This window comes from Plectropomus leopardus, chromosome 12, assembly GCF_008729295.1.
Source record: "Plectropomus leopardus isolate mb chromosome 12, YSFRI_Pleo_2.0, whole genome shotgun sequence".
In the NCBI taxonomy this organism is placed as follows: Eukaryota; Metazoa; Chordata; class Actinopteri; order Perciformes; family Serranidae; genus Plectropomus; species Plectropomus leopardus.
The window spans coordinates 11,439,507-11,448,578 of NC_056474.1; positions in this window are offsets into that span (position 1 = coordinate 11,439,507).

Consider the following 9,072-nt stretch of genomic DNA (forward strand, 5'->3'; position numbering starts at 1 on the left):
TATCCTGTTTTGTAGTAAGTAACTAAAATGCTTAGAGGAAATGTAGTTGTGTAAAAGTACACATTTTATTTAGTAAATATTGTAAAGTAAAAGTGAAAGTTGACAAAAATATAAAAACTCAAGTAAAGTACAGATACTCAATAAATACTTAAATATTCCCTTTCCCCATCTTTCTCCCCTCCTCTGCTCAGATAAAAGACCCGGCCAACAGAAACACACCAGACAGGTCAACCAGGCCGAGAAGACGGACAGACAGCTCAGAAGGAAAGGGCTTGCAGCCAAGTGTCCCTCTCAGAGAGAATGGCCAAGCTGAAGTCAGTCCATCAGCCTGCCAACAGCCGAAACATGACCAAGCTGGCCTTCTTCCCCTACTTAGAGAAGGTGAAAACCATGCGCTGCTTCTGGGAGATGAAGTTTGAGCTAGAGGTATCCACGCAGCTCATAAATTCCATATTTAAGATACTCAGGTTATGTTATGGAGTGATACATTTTGTGTGTTTGAATCAGGCTTTCGAGTCCTCTGGAGCACCAGCAGAGGGCAGTAAAAGTGATATGGATTTGGGCATTTGGAGAAAAACTGTGAACAATGTGCTGGTGCATTTATTAATCTGCTTAAAATTCAGTGGAAATACATAGCTGCTGCCCTCTTTATAGTAAAAATAGTCATTTGAGACAGTTTTGACAGGTATTTTTAACAATATTAAGATGGTCAAAAACATTATATTTATAAAGTATAAAGTGGCTAAAAATGACACTGTGGTGTTAAACGCACACTCATAACACATAATCGCTCATTAAAGACCATTGGTGTCTTCAAATATATCAATTTTATTAATATTGTATTGCCAGAAATAGCATAAAACAAAACATGCACTCAAGGATTAAATTAACCACAGGCTGCAGTTATAATTATGTAGGCACACTATAAAGCAAGCTGAGACATTGTGACTGATTAAAGATCAGTTTTTTTTCCTCCATGGCAGCCAAGACATTCACTGAGCAGGGAGAGCATAGCTCCCATCCAGAAGTGAGCTCATTATTGTGTTTGGCAGAGCCGGTGGTGAAGCCAGAGGAGGTCGGGGAGACATCCAGACATGCTGTGCATAGCTGTGATTGGCCACTGTCAACCAGATGATGCATTCCTGGATTTGTGTCCATGGCTTTCACAGCCAACAGGCCATTTTTTCATAGTTCACATTATGTGGTTGAATTTCACCCCCCTCTTTATGTTCAACTTTTTTTTCTTAAAAAAGGAATAATGTGTTTAACCAGTAGTTTAAAAACATATTTTTCTCCATAAAAATGATCTTTAGCTCAATTAATATCAATTTAATTAATATTTAGTGTAATCATATCTTAACATCTTACAGGTTTACAAATGAGGATTTACAAGTTTTCCATTAAAAAATTTCAAACTTTTTTTGCACACTGGCAAAAACACATTTTTTTGCCCCACAATTTTCATATAGTTTCTGTTATAGGGTCATGTTGATTAATTCAAACAACAACAACAGTATGTGTCTCATATTGGAAAAGAAAAATCAGCTTCTGTCTAAATGTGATAATTTTACCCTCTGTATTCTCCACTATCACTGCAAAAGTTAAATTGACTCTAACAGTATGTGTGTAATATATAAACATGCAGGGCAGGGGTTGAAAACATGTTGAATTAGTACTTCTTCATTTACATGTTCATCACAGTAATTAAGCCCAGCAGAAAAAGTTTCATGCTCCAAAAATTATTTCAAATATTTTTCCTGTATTTTTAAAATTTGAAATGGATCAATTTGACCCACAACATAACATGAGGGTTAAAAGCCCTCAGACGCCCCTCACTTAGTAAATAATCCATGCCTTAATTTTAAATTGAATTGTCATTTAATATTGACGTTATTTTCATTTGTATACAACATGATATAATTTAGTGTTTAACAGTTAATATAAAATCGCCTCAGCTGAGACTGTTGAGTGTGAGCTCCCATGCGAGTCAGTGTGACATTTGGACCTGTAATCCAATAGCACAGGCTATTTATTTACACCATATCCAAGTGTCTGTGTTGACAGGGAGCTGAGACACCCTATCACAATTCTCTCACTTATCAATGTCAGTACTGTGTCAAAGATTAATTTTGCTTTTGGTGAATAGTTTCTGAAAGGAAAATAAAAGTCCTGCTTTGTAGTAAAGATGGAAGGATTAGAAAAAGTGAGTGGATGAGGGTGTCAGAGAGAGCTCGTCTCTCAGTCACCTTTTGGCACCTGTCACTCTTTTGTCATGAGGACAAACTGCCCGTCCTCTGGCTCTAAGTGCTGATGTGAGTTGGGTGTTGACTGAATTAACAGAGAGCGTGGCATTAATGTTTGGGCGGTGCGTTGCCTGAGAAGGAGCTGTCATCTCTTCTTACTCTCCACTTGAGACTCTTCCTCGTAAGCTCCAAGAGGCCCTTTGTAGTTAAAGATAGGAGAAGCAAGCTATAGAAGAAGGATGAAGAGTAAAGTTAAAGCCATGGAGAACTTTGTCACGGGCTGGGACATTTGGCTAGTCAACAGCATGTGTATGGTCGCCTCCTACCTCTGGAGCAGGTTGTGCGATTTACTCTGCTACAGGAGGAGGCACAGAGCATCCACTTCACCTGCCATTCAGGTAGATATGAGACTGTTTAACTTATTGAATAATACTCAAAAATTTGAAAATATTTGGACTATACCTGCCAAATTGTATATATTAAACTTACATTTGTCTGCTAATTACCCATACCATTTAAACATGATTACATATGACATATTGTTCACAAAATTTATTTGAATTGAAGAAGTATAAATGTTGCAACCGACCCCAAATCTGGGGACAGTTGCAAAATAATAGTAATAATGAAACTATCTCCAATGATTATCGAACTCATAATGACTTGTGCATAAATGCATTTTAACATAGTGATGTAGCAGCTTACCATTTTATATATTCGGGTGAAATTGTATGCAATCACAATGACTTGTGCATATTGAAAAATACTGTCATGTGATTTGTTCTGATATGGCTGCTTAGCTTGAGGACGACTGCAACTGTCCTCCATATTGCGCAACACTAACAGAAAATCAGCAAAAAAATCACATAATGTGTTCGTTCACAGTGATGAATATTTGTGTGACTGTTTCTTGACGGCCTTTAAACGGCACACATTGACCAGTTACTAATACTTTAGATCCTGTCAACAAATTTTGGACTGTCTTCAGAGAGGATGGCAGCAGCTGGTGGAATACCAACATTTAATAACTCCCCTGACTTGATAATCTGACTGTCCTCGCAGGAATGTCCCATTAGGCTGGAGGTATAGTCATTTTAGAAAGTGTTGGTACTTGTTTTCTTCTTTTCTCTCTACTTACTTTTGTACTGCACATCATTTGTAATATTTGCTGTCAATTCATGCCCCAAGAGGTATCTACAAGTAGAATCAGTGAGCTACAGTTGATAAAAAGCAGCAAACATGTTTATAGTGGAGTAATATCTATTTTAAGGCCAGCACAATTAATCTAAATATTACTGAAACTCCAACATGACCTACTGCAATATCCAAATCGCAGGAGCTGACATTTTTTTGGTAAAGGTAAAATGTGTCACAACATACCAAAATGAAGCCTTGTGGTACTACTACAGAAATACCCTGGTCTACAAATCATATTCCAGATGTAAGAGAAAATGCTTATTTGGTAGTACAGACCCCAGAAAAAATCATGTCATTGTCATTTTTATTTTTTTCTTAGTGAAAATAAATAGCAAAATAACCATTCCCACACAACAATCAAAATATCTGTATATCTTGTATCTTTTTGCATATTGTGCAGCCCTATTTTCCAGAAGTCGTTGATTTAACACTAAGTTTTTAAAATTGACTCCATAGGCAGCAGTGTTTGCGCTTCCACTTTATTTGCTCTGTTTTTTTTCTTATTGTTGTTATTCTTAGTTTCCTTGGAAGAGACAATGATGCACAGTTGGTATCAAATACGTAATTTATAACTTATGCACCACAAGACTTTGCCTCTGTGGGAAAGATCAAGCTCACAAGTTCTATTAAACACAGCAAACACGAGTTGCCAGCAGGCAGCAGAGGCATGGTGCCGCTCTGTTGTGTTGTAGCATCATATTTCACGTGGAGTAGTCTCTCAGCCACTTCTTATAACAGGGACAATGCTGGCAACTGATGGAAACGAGTTTCCTTCTAATCATAGTGTTATGATTACTTAAATCTCAGACAACAAACAAACGCCACAGATGCATGCGTTGTAAATGTCACTGAGATAGACGTGTCTGTTTATTTTTAACTGCTGTTATTATTATTTCTCTAACTAATTATGTTTATTTGACAGGTGAAATATATTCATTTTGTATTATACTCAAACATATGATGCTTAGACATCATTATATAATGGAAATGTGTATAATTTATTCCTATAGCATCACTTCATCCGGTATATTTTGTTTTGTCTAGAAACCTGAAAGCACAAACACACATTTAATTTAATTAGTCAGCTGAGCATATGGTGGGTAATTCTTTCAGCAGTAATGTGAGGCTCAGTATTGGAGTGAAAGGTGAGACTGATAATGTGTTTTGCTATGTTATGGATAGCAGCAGCATTAGATAAGGAGTTGGTGGTGTTTATGAGTGCAGAGCTCAGAGAATCTGCTGTGAAGGTACAGTGAGCTCTAGTGGTAGCGCCTGACAGGCACAATGCAGGGTCTCACAGTAATGAAACACATCAGGCTGAAAATCCTCCGTTTCCTGCCATCTAGTGATTTTCAGATTGTTTTTGTGATGTATTGTTTTATTAGCAGTGACTATGCATGTGGTAGAACAAGCTACAAACATGAAACCTTTGAGATCAGTGCAAGAGAGCTTTTCTGTTGAGAAACATCTGGCATTTTATACCCATCTGATGCTCACTATTTCACTTTGTCTGATAATTACTCTTGGATATCTGTTCTGTTGCTTCCCTTAAAACCATTAAATCTCACTTTACCTGTTTCACAACGTACATTTATGCTGAGAGAACTCTGCATCAGTATAAATATACGTTACACATCTAAACACACATACTGTCTTATTAATGCCATGGCCGTAGTCCTCAGAGAGGACTGGATGCCCTCTCTTGTTTCCACTCCTCTTTTGGCATTTAGGAGATCCTCACTGACATTTGCTGTTGTACATCCACAAGTACGTGACTAAGCTTTCTGTGCATTCTGTCACTGACCTTTAATACCTTTTATGACATCCTCGATGTAAAGCGCTTCTTATGTTTCCTCACTGATAATAATAGTGCATCTGGGAATATCTTTCAGGCACTGTACGTGACTGAAATTACTTGTCAAGTACAAGTAAGATTACCTGTGCTGAACAGAAAAGTACCACAGTACAGTATCTCTTTTTAAAATGACTCTGAGCAGCACTCAGTTACATACGATTGTGTCATCCTTACTAAAAGCAGCAAGAAGTTACTTTCATTTTGAGTTGATTTTGGTTGCCCCTGTGGACAAAGCAGTAGTGATTTCCAAAATGAAGACTGCATTTCCCATGAGCACCACCGCCTCATATTGTAAAGAGCTCCTCTTAATCTTTGTGAAACTCGGTGGTGCACCACAGAGCTGAAATGATGAGTTGATAAATTAATAAGGTGAATATTGTGAATATATTGTGTGAAGATCTGCTGGTTTTTTTAGTCTCTTATGGTCGTGAATTGAGTAGTTTTGGATTTCCAACTATTGGTTGGACAAATCAGGCTGTTTAAACATGCTCACTTGGGCTCTAAGAACTTTCTTTACTCACTTTTAAATGGTTTTTGAACATTTTGTCAACCAAATGATTCAATTAATAATAAAAATAATAACTTGTCACTGTTTTTTTTACCCTTTGTACCAAAAGGTGTTTCAAACTCAAAAGATTTTGGATGAAGTCTCTCTGTCTATCCTTTACCAAGATGAACATTGCCAACTGCTGTTCAAAATAAAAGCAGACTTTGTGAATAATTGGCCCAGACACATAGTTTGCATAATTTAATTCATTTGAGCATGTCCAATTACAAAAGGCATCAGTGCGTATCCTATGAAATCTCTCAACACTGAAATATTTTAGCTCGGATGTGATAACTAGTACATCTATCACAATTCACAAGGCTAATGTATGTATTCATGTATGTGGGGAGTCATGTATTGAATCAGCATAATGTGGTCTAGTTGGCCTATAGTTTTAATATCCTTACATAAACAACTCCAAAGTGCAGCAGCAGAATGTGTTTACATGCCAAGAAAGAAAACATGAGAGGGAAAGAACAGAAAAGACGTCGTAGACATTAGCACGAGGAGTTAAGTTTCATGGCTGCCACACACATTTAAGCCCACAAGTTTCCAAGAGAAAGTGTAGCCAGAACTGGCAGGCTGTGCAATGTGTGAGCAGAGACTGGAGAGGTGACTGGACAGTAGCCACAGCACACAGTCCCAATGCTTCCCAGGACATTGTGTTCTCAGTTCAGGAGGTGGTGCTCCATTTTTAACAGTTCACCTTGTCGCTGTGCCAAACAAATAGCCTAATACAGAAGGGCGCAGGTCACATTATTCAACTGGACAGTATAATCTCCTGCAAGGACTGACTGTTCGAGAAGATAAACTAAAAGCATGTATGCATTTAGGTGCTTTTCTTTTGCCTTTTTACTCAGAGGAGGTTATATAGACGTAATGGCTCAGCTACTTTATTTGGTTTTAAAACTTCCCTGTGGCCTTAATTTATTTGGCCAAAGCGCATAACGTATGGCTTGCGTTATGCATGCTATAAACAGGTTCCCTAACAATCAACACTTTATTAAAGCTGCAAAAAGCATTACTAATAATTGTCTAACTGTTAAAGCTAAAATGCCCTCAAAAAATTGCATGCCAAGAATTCTCAGGCCCATTATCTCAGATGTTAGGATATGCTGCTTTTCTCTGTTCTGGATCAAAACAGACTGAATATCTTTGAATTTTAGGGTTGATAAAAAAAAAAGACATTTAAAGACAGCTTCACCTCTGTCATACTGTGACAACATTTATTTTTCAATTATTTTTTGACGCTATGTAGACCAAAATTTATCAAGTATTAAAGGAACAGTGTGTAAGATTTAGGGGGATTTAGTGTATTTTTATTTTTTTGGATTCATGCACGACTGAGCAACTTTCATAAGAATAAACTGGGTATGCCTCAAATGTATCCAGGTGTCTTAAGTTATGTTCACAGTGCGGGCCCAAGTGGCCCGAATGTAATGACAGTGTGAACAGCACAAATCAGATGGAGTCTGATCTTCTCAAACTGGATTTGGGCCACTTTCATATTTGGTTCTAAATAAGATACAGATCTGATTTTTTGAAACGTGAACTCAGTCTGAACAGCCATGCGACCTGTAATGGAATTCAATGCAACTTTTACGATCAACATCCTTCTATATAATGAATAAAACTCATTTTGTCTGTCTGTCTGTTTGTAGGCAGAGACTTATAAACAATGTTGACTTGCTTCTTCTTCTGCCCGCGGAGTACCTGCACAATAACTTAAAAATTAAACTGTAATTGGTCACATCGGTGGCCTCCATGTTTTTTAGGGGCTTCTTTTCCTTGTTTACTTCTGTATACACAGCATGCTGTGTGTGATGTGTTCTTCTGGCTATTCGGGCCACATCAGAGCCATGAACAGTTCACATAGGAGTCTGATATTGACCATACTTTAAATGATAATGTGAACTGCTACATAAAAAAATTGGATCCACAAAAAAAAATCCAAATTCAGCACTAAAGCTTGCAGTTTGAACATGAATATGATGTGGACCCACGCCCTATATAGATATAAACTGCTTATTCTAAGGTAACGAAAACACAACAATTCCTATTTTCAGGTAAATATATACTAAAGAAAACATTGTATGATATTCCATTTCTGCCCATATATCCCCCTAAATCCTACAGGCAGAACAGAAAATAATTGTCAGATTAACAGACTAATGGATAATGAAAATAATCATTAGTGCCATCTTTACAGTTTACCACGTTATTGATAATAGATACTGGTTTCAATATTATTGGCGTTACAAAGGATGCATGTTGGCCTTAACAGTTTGCAGTTTCACTATTTAAAGGAGCTAAGCCCCATGCTGTATATCATTTTACCTTTAAATTTTTTCCACTCTCAACGTCTGTAAGTCAAACTGCAAGGTCAACCGGGACACACGCACAAACATGAACTGTGTCTGTTACATATTACATAGGGTTTCTGAGCATTCACACAGCTGGCAGTGCCTCCAAACATCCTAATCATTTTGCTGTCACATTAACTAAACAACGTTTTAATCCTGCACCAGTAGACAGGCAGTGATTTCTCTCCTGCCACTTTGTGTGCCCAGTCTGTGTGTGTACACATACTTGTGTTTGGCAAAGAGGGTGAGAGAGGACTGTGACCACACTGCTGTTACTTTCTTTGGCGTTAGTTTCACTGTAAAGTGTAAGTGATATAACATGATATTTGCTTTATGTAATAAGCCCCAGGGGCCAAGAGGTCTGTTTATACCCTCTGCAGGGTTTAATAACCTTAAAGTGTCCCCTACCTCTAAGCAATGAAAGACATCATAGTCATTTCAAAAACATGGAAAGAATGAGCAATTTAACAAGAATTTACCCAAAAGAAGAAAATTACCTGAAAATGAGCAAATGAAACAAAAACAGGAACTGAGATGAAAAAAAGGTACTAAAATAAAATAGTAAATATAAACAAATAATAATGTATATTTTACTGTAACCTAATTTTAAATATATAATTGTAATAATATGTTTTCTTTAAATTATTCTGTTGTTATTTGAAAATGTTTTAATGATTCTCCTATTTTTAGGTCAATTTCTTGTCACCTTTTACTTATTTTTTTGCAATTTGCAGGACATTTCATGCCAAGTTGCTGATTGCCCCCCCTCCAATGTTTAAAAAGAAATTAAACCAAATTGTGTTTTAAAATTTTAAATGAACGCTAAAGGTGTCTAAAAAAGCACAAGAAAACTGATGTTGATCCAGG